The sequence below is a fragment of the Salarias fasciatus genome, chromosome 23, assembly GCF_902148845.1.
Source record: "Salarias fasciatus chromosome 23, fSalaFa1.1, whole genome shotgun sequence".
Lineage (NCBI taxonomy): Eukaryota > Metazoa > Chordata > Actinopteri > Blenniiformes > Blenniidae > Salarias > Salarias fasciatus.
In genome coordinates, this window is record NC_043766.1 from 19,498,594 (window position 1) to 19,511,521 (window position 12,928).

A 12,928-nucleotide genomic window follows, 5' to 3' on the forward strand; every position below is an offset into this window, starting at 1 on the left:
ATGAATATCACAAACAAAATGGGGGACAAGGTACAACCATGGTGGAGTCCTGTTCCCACCTTTAGCAAGTCCATTTCAACACCAAGTAATCACAGCAAAGCAATACCAAGGAGGCGTCTCAACTAGGAGAGCCCCACAACATCCATTATCTCCAGCAGCTCTGAGATTATCTCATCCACTCTACTGGTCTTGCCAACAAATACTTTTTTTTTTTTACAATCCTGGTGACCTCCACCAGGGAAATAGACAAGAACACCCCAGAAGCCGCAGGCCCTGCCTCCTGGAAGGGAGGCATGTCCCCTAGGTTCGGGAGTTCTCAAAGTGCTTTCCCCACCTCCGAATGGCCTCCTCACTTGAGGTTTAGAGAATGTCCACTCTTGCTGAGCACAGTTTGAGATAAACCCCTGTAACCTCTCCTGAACCACCAAATGGTGCCCCAGAACCTCCATGAGGAAAAGTCCCTCTCCATGACCTCTCCAATCTACTCTCATGACACACTTTACTTCAGCAGTCAGTATAGCTGCCACCATTTTAGCCTGTGGATAACTGACATCTATTAAACCTATTCTAAGTTACCCATTCATTGCCAACATGAGGATTATACTCACCCATTAAAAATATAGAGTTTAGTTTAATGATTTATGATTATGTGGACAGTCCCTTTTAATTTGACATACAATCTTCATTGCTAAAGTATGTTGGCACCAAGTCTGTCGCTCCAAGAAGGCCAAATACTCTGAGTTGCTGTTTTGTCCACAAGCATAAACGTGCTTGTGGCCCACGTAGCCTTCCTGCATTGCTTGTTTGTTCTGTGCTCGACTGGCACATGTGGGTTACCTGCTCACCAGGCACTTGGCAGCAAACACCACCCCTGGGCCTGACTCCACAGGTGTGCCCTGGTGACCCTCATCCAACATCTTCCATGCTTCACCATCATGGGTGAGGTTTGGACATGTTTCCCAGGGTTTTCCCTGCTGACCTGTCTGCCTCAGGTGGCCCTACCAGCAGCATGAGTTCTGGACATCATGGGTTTGAGGATCACTAGACCATGCAAGCCCTTCCACATCTACAAGACCACAGTCCACGAAGGGCAAAGGAATCACACAGACTGAAAACTGAGAGGGTTGATTTGCCAAACCCAAGCCTGCTTCTTTACGTTGTACTAGTTTTATTCTCTTTTACTGTTTTTACACATCAGATGGATCTTCATTCAAATAATCTTTTACTACAACTTCATCCAGCACAGGGACATGGTGCAGTGCTGCCGATCACAGTCTGCTATGAAGTAAACCATGGAAACAGTGAGAGACAACATTGCTTTAATGTGTGGCCTTTCTTGGTCTTTAAACTATTGAAAATTGAATCAACTCTTTACATGAATGGCAAAAAAAAAAAAAAAGAAGAAGAAAAATGTGTTTGACTTTTAAAATTTCATCTTTGTCCAACTCAATAAAGAAACTCTCTTTCTAGAAAGAGCGATATTTTTGGGGAGGCTGTTGAAGGTACCTGTTTTGGTTTGAGTCATGTGCTGATGGTTTTGTGGTACACCACCCTTTAAAACCCCACTACCACTTCTCCCAAGCTTCTTGGTTGGTGTTCAGAATGGCTCCTATGTGATATGGGCTTGAGTGACGGGAAGACAAGGCCACAGTGTTGTCATGAGGGTACCCCTCCTTTTCCTTACCCCTACTCACCACCTCACTGTGCCCCCACACTCCCCCACCTATCCCCAGTCCCTCATCAGACAAGCTGGGTGTCAGCGCAGAGACGGCACAGTGATTTATTGGTCTCTACTCCTCTGGGACTACCCCCCCTGCCCCCGCTTCACCCTCCCTCTACTACACACATATCCACACACAATCTCAACTCCTCCACCCCCCCCCCCCCCCCCCCCCCCTTACTCCCTCCACCCTACTCCTTTTTCCCATCCCCCTGCCGCCCCTCTGCCCCCAACCCTCCATCCATCCCCACCCCTTCTGTCCTCCCCTGCTGCATGGCCCCTGGGGGAACGAAGGGGTAATGACCCACATCAGCAGCAGCTATGTTCGCATACACACACACGCACACACACGCACACACACACACACACACACACACACACACACACACACACACACACACACACACAAACACACACACACACGAACACAAACACACACACACACACACACACACACACACACACACACACACACCTCCTCCTTACAGGCGGATACAAATAAATACCCTCTGTGACACACATACACACACGTATGCACACATAAAACAGGCGCTGACACATTCACGCCCACAGGCATGTGTATCTGGGAACTCAGGAATTCCTGCGCTCTGCTGCAAACAATGTTTCCTTACTCAAAAGTCTACTCCAGTCTTTAGACCACATAACAGAACACTAAAGAGATCAATAACAAACACAGAGTTTCTGTGACATTTGCTAAGTAGTTCTTTCAGTTTGTAAATAGGACAGTGGTCTCGGCATATCCTGCTCCACAGGCAGATGGAATGCACACCTCTTCTTTTTTGAAATGTAGAACAATGGCATGATCTGTGACTTCATGTAATGAAGAGGAATGAGATCCTCCTGTGACTTCCTAAAAGTCTCTCAGTGTAATATTTTGTACAATTTGACCATAAAATTCCCGAACTACAATGGCAAAAGCTGTGAACTGAAAAGACTTAGAAAATAGTATTTTTAAATGTTGACTCATTTCAAAATGATCATTTCAAATGTTCTAGTAAAAATTAAAATGAGTTAGCTAATATTTTCTTTCCTCATTTCCTTAAAAAAAAGTAGGATGAGTGAGGTTTTTTTTTTTTTTTTTTTTGTCTGAGGTTCATTTTGAATGCAGGCAGTCCATCCACACTGAAGAGAGAGTGAAGAGGTTAAATCTGAGCATTGACTTGCAAATGCTACTGACAGCTCCCCGCGTGTGCTGTCACTCATCTCGCAGGTGGAGAGATGCTCTGCAGCGAGAAGTAGCAGTCACTGCCACAGGTTTCCACTTCACCCGAGTGCTGCCAAGCTATTGAGTGCAAGGCAGGTGTTAATTTGTGCATTTATGCACTCAACGTAGGAAACAGAATATACAAACTTTTTTCACGCAAAAAGGAGGACAAAAGAGAGAGCTGGTGAAAGTCTTCTTTTTTTTTTCACAGGCTCCAAAATTGTCCTTTCATGTATTAAAGGTAGATTTCTGATAGGAAATTGTAGGAACAGCGGTTCATATATTTATGGATTTTAATATGAAATAAAATTGTGATTAAAGAAAAAAGTCTGTTTTTTGTTAACGGGCAATAATCATACATCAACACTTAATAAATAACTGACAATAACTAATTCAATGACTTGTTAATCAAATAATGAATAGAATGTAGTTGCATTGCAGGAATTCATGTCTTTTGTCGCTTGCGCTCAGAAAGTTGGAAAACTGCATTATGCTACCATCTACTGTCCAGTAGCAGTAATACCAGCGGCGCTGTGATTAAAGTATTATTTTAAATATATTTTTAGACAAAAATTCGAGAGACTGATAATGCAATCTAATACACCACCATATGCTTTCATACCAAATAAATGTTCATATCAGATAAATTGTATCCATCACAAACCCCAAAACCCCTCACATATGTGAGTGCATTTTACCTTCAGTTTGTTTGAAACCTCTTCGAGCTGAACTTGCTTTTGTGCTTGCTGCAATAAACCTTTTACGCCACATGGTGTCGCCAATACAGTGTAAAACGATGAGCCGCCACACAAGTAATTTCCATTGAAGTCCAGTACACTTCTCAACAGATATTTATTATCACATATTAGAATTGAAATGTGGGAATATGATTTAGCATCAGCCTTTTTCTGCCAATGATAGGTAATATGTCACAGTTAAAAAATTTTTTTAGAACAATTTAGTAATTGATATGACTTTAAATGATGGGCTTTCTTAATACGAACAATACAGGAGTGTTTCTTAATTTTATTCTACCTGCTAACGTGGTGAATGCAGGCTGTATCATGCTGTGACTGTTAATGATGGATATGCACAGTTAAAAGCTGCGTTTGGCACGCGCACGAGCGTGCGCAGAGAGAGAGCGAGAGAGAGAGAGAGAGAGAGAGAGAGAGAGAGAGAGAGAGAGAGAGAGGGAGGGAGAGAGAGAGTTTATCCGAAAACGTAGTAAGGATCAAACTTTTAATTCAAAATCTTTTTCAGCATGTTTTTCCTGTCATGTTCCTCTGAAAGCTGCAAGTCTCTCATTGATATGGAACTGCAGTGTTTTGTTTTGTTTTTAAATTCTCTCCACAGCATTCAAATTATTCTCTTATCTCAAGAGAAACTTTAAAACGTGCAAGCAAGGATGAGGCCATGTCCTGCTTATCCAACAAGGGTCCATTAACTTCAAGGGTCTTCATATGGTGCCCATGCAGTGTGACTGCTGTGTTTCTTCTGAAGCACTTTGGTTGCTTTTACATGCAGGTGACACAATCTATTACTCAAGGAGTTAGAATTCCTTACAAATTGGTTTACTTTGAAAATGAAGCATGCAATTTTATTTTCAGTTTCATTATTTCAGTCGAACAAATACATCCCTTTTTGGGATCTTCCCAATATTTAAAGAGCTCAGCAATTGTTCAACAACATCATATTTTCAGAAGCTGCAAAACTGCACATAAGAAAATTTACATTTTTGGATTCTGTGATTAAAAACAGATTACTGAATTTGAAAAAAATGGGTCATCAACCTCACTGCTATTGAAGAAATTCAATTACAAACATCCTATGCTTTATGGCTTTCAAATAGCTCAGTGCTGTCTCAACTTGACCTTTTAACCTTTCTGTCATGTAAGTATTTTCCAGTTTCTTTCTGTCTTTTCCCCCGCCTCATTGTTGCTTCCCAGTACTTCTCTGTAGATTGTTGAATCTGAGAAATATGAACCATCTTTACCCTTCTCCTTCTTGGCCAGCAGCATCTACACTAACATTTTCCCTTCTTTCATTCATGTACTTCTTGCTCTGCAGATTTCTGGCACAGAATGGCAGCTTGCATTTTCCAGTGGAGACCAGCTGGCTGGTGTGCAGAACCAGCCCCCCCGCTTCCCCTTGTGATCTTTTTCTCACTGCTGCTGTAGCATGGACAATGCACATGAAGAAGAGAGAAGGTAAGAAACCAAAGGTAGGGCAGACCAAATATCAATATACTAACTGTTTGAAGTGTGGATGGGAATCTGTTTTGAAGAGTTTTGCAAAAAGGAAAAGATCTGTGAGTTGGAGTACAGTATGATGCTTGAATAGATTTAGAGCACGCATGTTATTTTTCTGGACCAGCTGCATGAAAAGAAATGTAAAAGCTGGAGATTTACCCAAAACGAAGAAACATTAACACAACTCTTTACACAGATGTGGAGTTTATTATTAGTATAAACATATGTTTTTACAATGAGTCACCACATGGGGAGTAACAGCATAAACAAGAGTGTTAAATGACATATTTGGAGAGATATACAACACACTCTGACCTCACTGGGGTTAGTGTGTGTGTACTCAGTGTCACTGATTTAGTAACCAGTCAGATAGTTTAGTTTGGGCTCTGCAAAAATGTAGTTAAAGTGCCATGTGAGAAATATGCTGGTATTTATGTGTAACGAACCTTGTGTTGTGCAAATGCTCTATTAGGGTGGTAAAACTGTGTGTGTTAGACCCACCAAGGGGGTTAAATCCATACACACATGTCAGGTTTGCTCTCAGTCGGCATAAGATAATACATAACTTTCTGCAATCTAAATCTGGAAAGTCAAACAGCATAACAGCACTACAGAACAGGTACGTATCACTCTTGCTTGTTGAGATGGGTGGTCTCTGCTTGAGGTCATGCTTGAGTGCTTTGCAGTATATCATTGTATATTAGAGCACCATTTTTCCTGCATAGACCTACGACGCAGTCATAAAAATATACCTTTCCTGATTGTCATTCTTGTGCGCTAATAGCTACAAACTGAGCCCATCCGCAGGACCAGGACTACATGGCGCACCTCTCTTTGGGATGAGATCATTCCAGCTGAAAACAGGACCTTGGACTGTTTCCCAACAGAGGCCCTGTCACACATGGCACCTCGCGACGTACCTGATGTTTGTTTACCTCTCCGTGTCACTACTATTCCACAGCGGGACACGTTTTCCTCTCAACCATAAATCCATAAAGTCTTGCATGACTTGTGGGTTTGAGGGGGAACGGCCCTGAAGCCCCCGGCTGAGGTGAAAGCAATGGTGTCTGTGTGTATATATATAAATATATAAATCCCTCGTCAGGGTCACTGGTGGTAGAGGTGAGGATGGCGAGCAGCCAGACGAGCTACTTCTGCTCTCTCTGGCACTCTCTCTCCCTGGGTTGACTGAAAGAAATGTGCCATTATCCAGCGAGGCTCCTACAGCTGGGCCCCTAAGCACAGAGGTACTGTCCAAGACAACATGCAAATGCCAAGAGGCTGGAGACTGGAAGTTGGATGTGAGAGTATTTTAGATACCTCCTCAGACTTTTTACAGCCACCCTCAGAACAGCCAAAAGCATCTGCTGCCTCGTCCTGGCTGCTTCGTTCTTTCCAGTAGATCTCGTTGCGTGTGTCAGTGAAATGTAGGTGACAAACATGAACTCAGCACAGACGTCTGCAGTGGTTCAAGTCTTGAGAAAAGCCAAATGTGTCCCACAAGTGCTTTTCGAGTCTTCAAACAAAATAAAACAATTTCCTTCTGCTGCCTCATTGCTGCAGTAGATTAAGGTCATGATTTGCTCCAACTGCCTGTTTTCACAAACAGGCAACACTCCATTATCTTATTAGACATTCCAGAGAGGACAGTTGAATCTAAATGCTGCAGCCTGCAATTTTCAGGTTTAAACCTTACATCACTCAAAACCTCACATTATACAATTCCTTTATATTTCTGTCTCCTGCTTGAGTGTATTTGGTCATTTGTTTCCTTTTTTACTCTCTTTAAACCGTCCTTAGGCACAGATGAACGACATCAGAATTCCTTCTGTTTAAGTGTCTTTGTCGACCCAAGGAAACAGTGGATAGATATGATCAGTTGATCATGTTATCAGTCACATGTTTATGAGTGCATCTTTTGTTTGTAGTTACGCTGGCTGAGGCTAAGGGAATCAATGCAAAACCAGTAAAATGCAGATATACAATCACAATATGTGTGGATGTTATTTTTCCTTTATGCGAATTGAGATTTAAAATGCCACCCTGTTGTTTGTGTCCATGTGGGTGCGTGTGCACATATTATTCACTTATTCACAGCTCACACACAGCACGGAAGCCCTGGAGTACAGATGCTCACGCACTTTTTTTCAGCAGGAAGTGTGTGCTGGCTGAAACTACTAACAAGAGGCTTTTGTAACTTTTAAGTTTTCATTAGGATCAAACTATCGTGTTGTATAATAAATTGCAAATAATGTGTGACTGGACAGGGCAAGATGGTGGGAAATGAATCTACAATGACCTACTCTGTCAACTGAGTGCAGGTAGAACAGTTTAGAATAGAATCCATCCATCTGTCGGTCCGTGCACGCAGATGCACATACACTTACATTTATGACGAAGTCACCAAGTAAACTCAGATGCATGCTGTTGGTCTGTGGGAGGAAACCCACATTGACACAAGAAACCTGTGCAAACTCTGCACAGAAAGACCTGCATGGACAGACCTGCTGATAGTATAGCAACCTGGTTCTGTTCAACCTGTTGTCGTGTGTGTGTGTGTGTGTGTGTGTGTGTGTGTGTGTGTGTGTGTGTGTGTGTGTGTTCTCGTATTTCTATCCTTGTCGGGGCCAAATGTCCCCACAAGGATAGCAAAACGTGGAACGACGTGCCTTGTGGGGACCTTTTTCCGGTCCTAAGTAGGAGAAACAGTGTTTTCTTGACCATGTTGTTGTTACTGATAAAAGTAAAAGTGCAAAAACATTTCTTTAGGGTTAGGCTTTATTGTGGTGTGGGTTAGGGTTAGGGTAAGGGTCAGGGTTAGGGGCTAGACATGAATGGGAGTCAATGGACGGTCCCCACAAGGATAGAAATACAAGACTGCACGTGTGTGTGTGTGTGTGTGTGTGTGTGAAGGCATTTACAAAATCTATTCAAGTGGTGAGCTACGTGCGTGAGGAGATCATGATGTGAGGAATTAAAAAACCGAGTAAACTTTCAAACGTCTTTGCGATTAAATGTGAATAGTGAATAAAAGACATGAAAGAGGGACAAATCAACAGAGGAAATAAACAGATACGACAAATCAGTGCAAAAGAGTAATGTGCAAATATTTTAAAATCATTCAAATTTTTATTTTCTTATTTATAAGCAGGGAAGAGTACGACTGAGCCCACATTCAAAAATATAATAAAATCATTCAAAGTTGGTATTGTTTATTAGGAGTGAGAATATTGTGTTTGAGTTGGGGATCCAGAGCCTTTCTGTGTGGATTTCGCATATTTTCCCTGGTGACTTGTCCTGGGTGTATCCTGCCCTCACCCGCAGTCAGCGAGGATGAGGTCCAGCCCTCTGTGGTTCTAAAGAACATGCTTGGTCCTGCTAAACCCGCAAAACCCATATAGGTGATTTTGAAGTTGATGCATTTATATATTTCTATGAGAGATAGAACAGAAACGGGTTCAATGATGTGTTGCTCTTTGAAAGTAATACTTTTTTTTGTAGGAAGACCAGCTTCTGTCAATAACAGGAAGTGAAAAACAACAGAGACTGGCTGCTTGTTTTTAGCGTTATTTTGATTGCTACAGTACAACGCCAAGCTAAAAATGTCTCCATAGTCCTCAAACATGAGAGAAAAACAGTAGCTGCTTCCTCACAATGTTGTCAGATTACTGCTGCAAATGACTAATGATGAGCAGAATATTCTGGATTGAAGACTGGATTTGTCAGCTTTGTAGGATATCCACATTCACTAGAACACTATATTCTATACCACTATATCATGTCACTGTATCGTGACAGTAATGTATCATAATAGTTTGTCCCCAACAAGCACCAAAGAAAAAATGTGATGTTCCCAGATGCAATTTCGCCATTTCCAGTGCTGACAATCGAATGTAAACAGTTCTGACTCAGTGTAAACCACAAAACTTTTAAATTTAGCACAGAGCAGGAGTTTTTCTTGTCTCCCTTTCATCCATTTCGCAACATGTGAACCACTGCAGTCTACTGTCCTGATTCCATTTCTTCTTTCACTTCCATATTCCCGTTGACATCCTGTCCATTTCCTTAAACACAGACAGTCGTTTTCTTGTGTGGAATCTTGGATTTGTTAGATCTCACTGAAGTCAGGCCAAGAGCAAATGAAGATATCCACTGTCCCGTTTTAAAGAGACTGAACTGTGCTGTACAGGTTAGAAAATGCTGGAAATTAAACCCGGATGTTTCAGGCTTTCACCGGGTGACCTGACCTATCCAAGATCACAGAATTTGTAGCAGTGCCCTGTCTCCACACTCATCTTCCACTTCTGCTGCTGCTCATGAAATTCCAGTTTGAGGCCATCTGGCTGTCATCCACTTGGGGCTTTAACCAAGGTGGGCCGGACAGCCGAGTATATAACATCTAGCGTTGTCCGCAGGACCATGAAAATACTGGCAAACCAAGCCTTTTCTGTCATGCTTTACTGCTTCCAGCACTGAGGTTTTCCCAAAGCCGTTCATCTCAAGAGCCACTTTTCATCAGACTCTCAGTCATTCTCAGAAGTTTTTTCCCTTTCAACCCTGCCATTCATGATTTGCGATGGTTTCTAAGGAATTAGATTTTTTTTTTTGTTTGTTTGTTTATGTTTTCACACTATAGTCTGTGAGTTAGATGTGCAGCACAGGAACAAACCTTTTTACATATTGGTTTGGAAAAATGTGCTCTTTGAGAAGTAAGCCACTGAAATATGATAGAAATCTCAAGTACAGATCTGGGATGAGTTAGGTTACCTGGAATGTCCTTTTTCCCTTTTCTATATATAGCGATTCAGTAAAAATGCACTGATTGACTTAAAAAGTAATGCACCTTGAACAGGAATATTTAAAACAAAAATTTGTCTTCCTTAGTTATTTTGACACTAAGATAATGTATATTTGTTTGTTGTCGTTTATCCAGGCCAGACGCATCACAGCGCATATTGAGCGTCGAGGTCAGCCATCATTGGTCATATATCTTGGACGATGTTTTGCTCTCAGTTCATGCTGTTCACTAAATCATCCGGTCACTTGGAGATGGGGTGAAATGGTCTTTCAAGACACCTGACCAAGTCAAGTTGACCTGATTCTATTTGCCACATAAAAGCTTCTCAACTGTGAATGACATTAGTCTGTAGCTATACCCTCCGGACATCCACAGCCCACCTCAGCTGAGCCTGCTGGCATGTCGGTGGCTAAACTGTGCATTTGATAAACTGATCCTTTTTGCCATCAGTTCTTAAATTGGCTTCTTTCAGGAGAACAAAAAAAGGAAATTATAAAGAATTTTCTCAGTCATTTTAATCAATACAACATCATTTGAACTTAGCGAGTCATTACATTGACCCACAGTACTGAGAGTGCAGGAAATGTGTAAACTCTACAACAATATGTGCTCAATGGTTTAATGACTGAACAGACTTAGCTGAATTAGAAAAAAAAGTAGCAAGTGTTTTTTTTCTGAGTGTCAGATTTATTTTTTGTCCTCAGTGATGTTAAAAGTAATCACACTGCCTCTGAAAAGGTAACTGTGAACTTCCATAACACTACATTTTAAATACAAGATTGTGCAATTATTTAGTGTTGTATCTCTGCAAAACAGCAGTAAACTGTAACTTGCTTAACCATGTGTAATCAAACGATAATAGAAATCAAGATTTCAAACAGTAGAGCTCATTTATTAATATGACAACTCCCGGTATCTTTGTTTATAAATGTGATTTAAAATCACAGTAAAAACAAAAACAATAAACAAAACATATGAACACATTTCACAGCAGCGGCTGTCAGTATCGCTGGTAATTACACTCCCTTAAACTTCCCCTATTAATCCAGTGTTCATTTTGTTAAAAAATATATGTTTTTGTAGTGCTTTTTATTCTTCAGCCACACTGAGCGAGCAAGAAGATCTATGATTAAAACTTCCTGAACAGCCTGCACTTGGTTTTGATTTTTCTCATTGTAAAAAGTTTGTTTAATGTAAAAGAAAGTCTTGTCATATATCAGGGACATGGCAATATGTCCCCAGATGGTAAAAGTTTTACATTTGACATTATACTTCAGGATCAATCAAACCACAAGGTCACAATATTAAACTGCACAGATAAATCTAACTGTGCCTCAGTGTTACCATATTAGCTGGACGCTGAGTGTCACCACTTTTTATAGTACATTTTTAACATAGTATTTACAATTAGTGCTATTTTTTGTTTGATTCAGCAATGTTTCTACCAATCAGAGATGACCCTGATCAGCCAGGAGACTTTCTATGCTCTCACCTCTCTTCTGGCAGAACCAGAGTCTTGAGAGCTCAAACCAACAAAATGAATAACAGCTGCTTTCCCAGGATTGTGAACAGACTGCTGCAGGAATCATGATTATCTGCACCTATTTATTCATGCAAACGTTTAATTTTTATTCTGGGACTGTAATTATTTTAAAGCTGCTCTGAGAGATGCAGGCAAACAGAATTTTGTGGCATTCCTGTTAATAAAGCTTTTGCTTCTTCTTTTCTTCTTCTTTGACATAAAAATAAAATCCATAATCCATTAAGAAAAAGATGTACGGGTAAATATATTTTGTTCATAATGTTGAGACTCCTTTTCTTTTTAACTTAACCTCTATTCACATTGAAGCACTTTCTTAAATTTTGGTATATATTTTATGTTTTTTTTTTTTTTTTTTGCTGTTTAAAAATCGGGTTACACCACCATACCTTCCCACTGACCACCACCAAAACTAGACACTGGTGTCTTTTACATATAGATATATATTGAAATAAAAACAAACATATTTAAATTAACATATGATTAAATCTGTGTATGTGCATCATCATCATCATCATCATCATCATCATCATCATCATCATCCAAAGTACCATAAATAGGAAACTTAGGTATGTAGCCCTTTCAGCACAGTGAGATGTTGTCTGATCTTCGTACAGTTGGGGATATTCCTGTCTAGAGATTGCATGTCCTCCTTCTGAGTGTCTTTTTTTCTCTTCCCTCTTTGCTACGATTTGCTAGCTCAGTCCAAAAATGTGTACCTCAGGTCAGTTGGTTACTCTAAATTGACCCAAGATGTGAATGTTTGTGAGTATCTGTCACTCTGCGATGGACTGGCAAACTGTTCTGTGGTCAGTCAGCCAGGATCCTCTCCAGCACTCCACAACCCTAAACTACATAAAGAGATGTTGAAGATCCCGATGAAGATGTGTGTTGGTCTTAAGGTTGAGCGGTTAATGACAAAAGTCAATAAATCAAGTTTTGTGGTCCTGGCAAGTGGCCTGACCTGCACTTTTCACAAGATCCTGGAACATTTTTAACACTCTGCATGATGTAGTACGAGCGTGATTCTTTTATTTCATTATTTTAAAGTGGTTTAAAAAATAAAAAGTTCCAGTCCCTCAGAACTGTTTACATAGAAAATACTATCATCAAACAAATGCACATATTGAAAGAAACTTAACATACTATAAATGTTATAATAATCACCTTGTAGCATTTGAAGCTTAATGTCACTACTTTAGAGTAATTTATGATGAAGCACTTTGAACACCTATTTGTCAGATTACCCCACTTCATTTATTGAGACAGTTTGAATCAGAAAACAAAGGAAAACCATAAACCTCACATCGTTACCAAGTATAGTGTTTGTGGTTACTACATCAACACATGTAAAATAGATACTCTGTTGTAGAAATTTTAAGCAATCACCCACCCG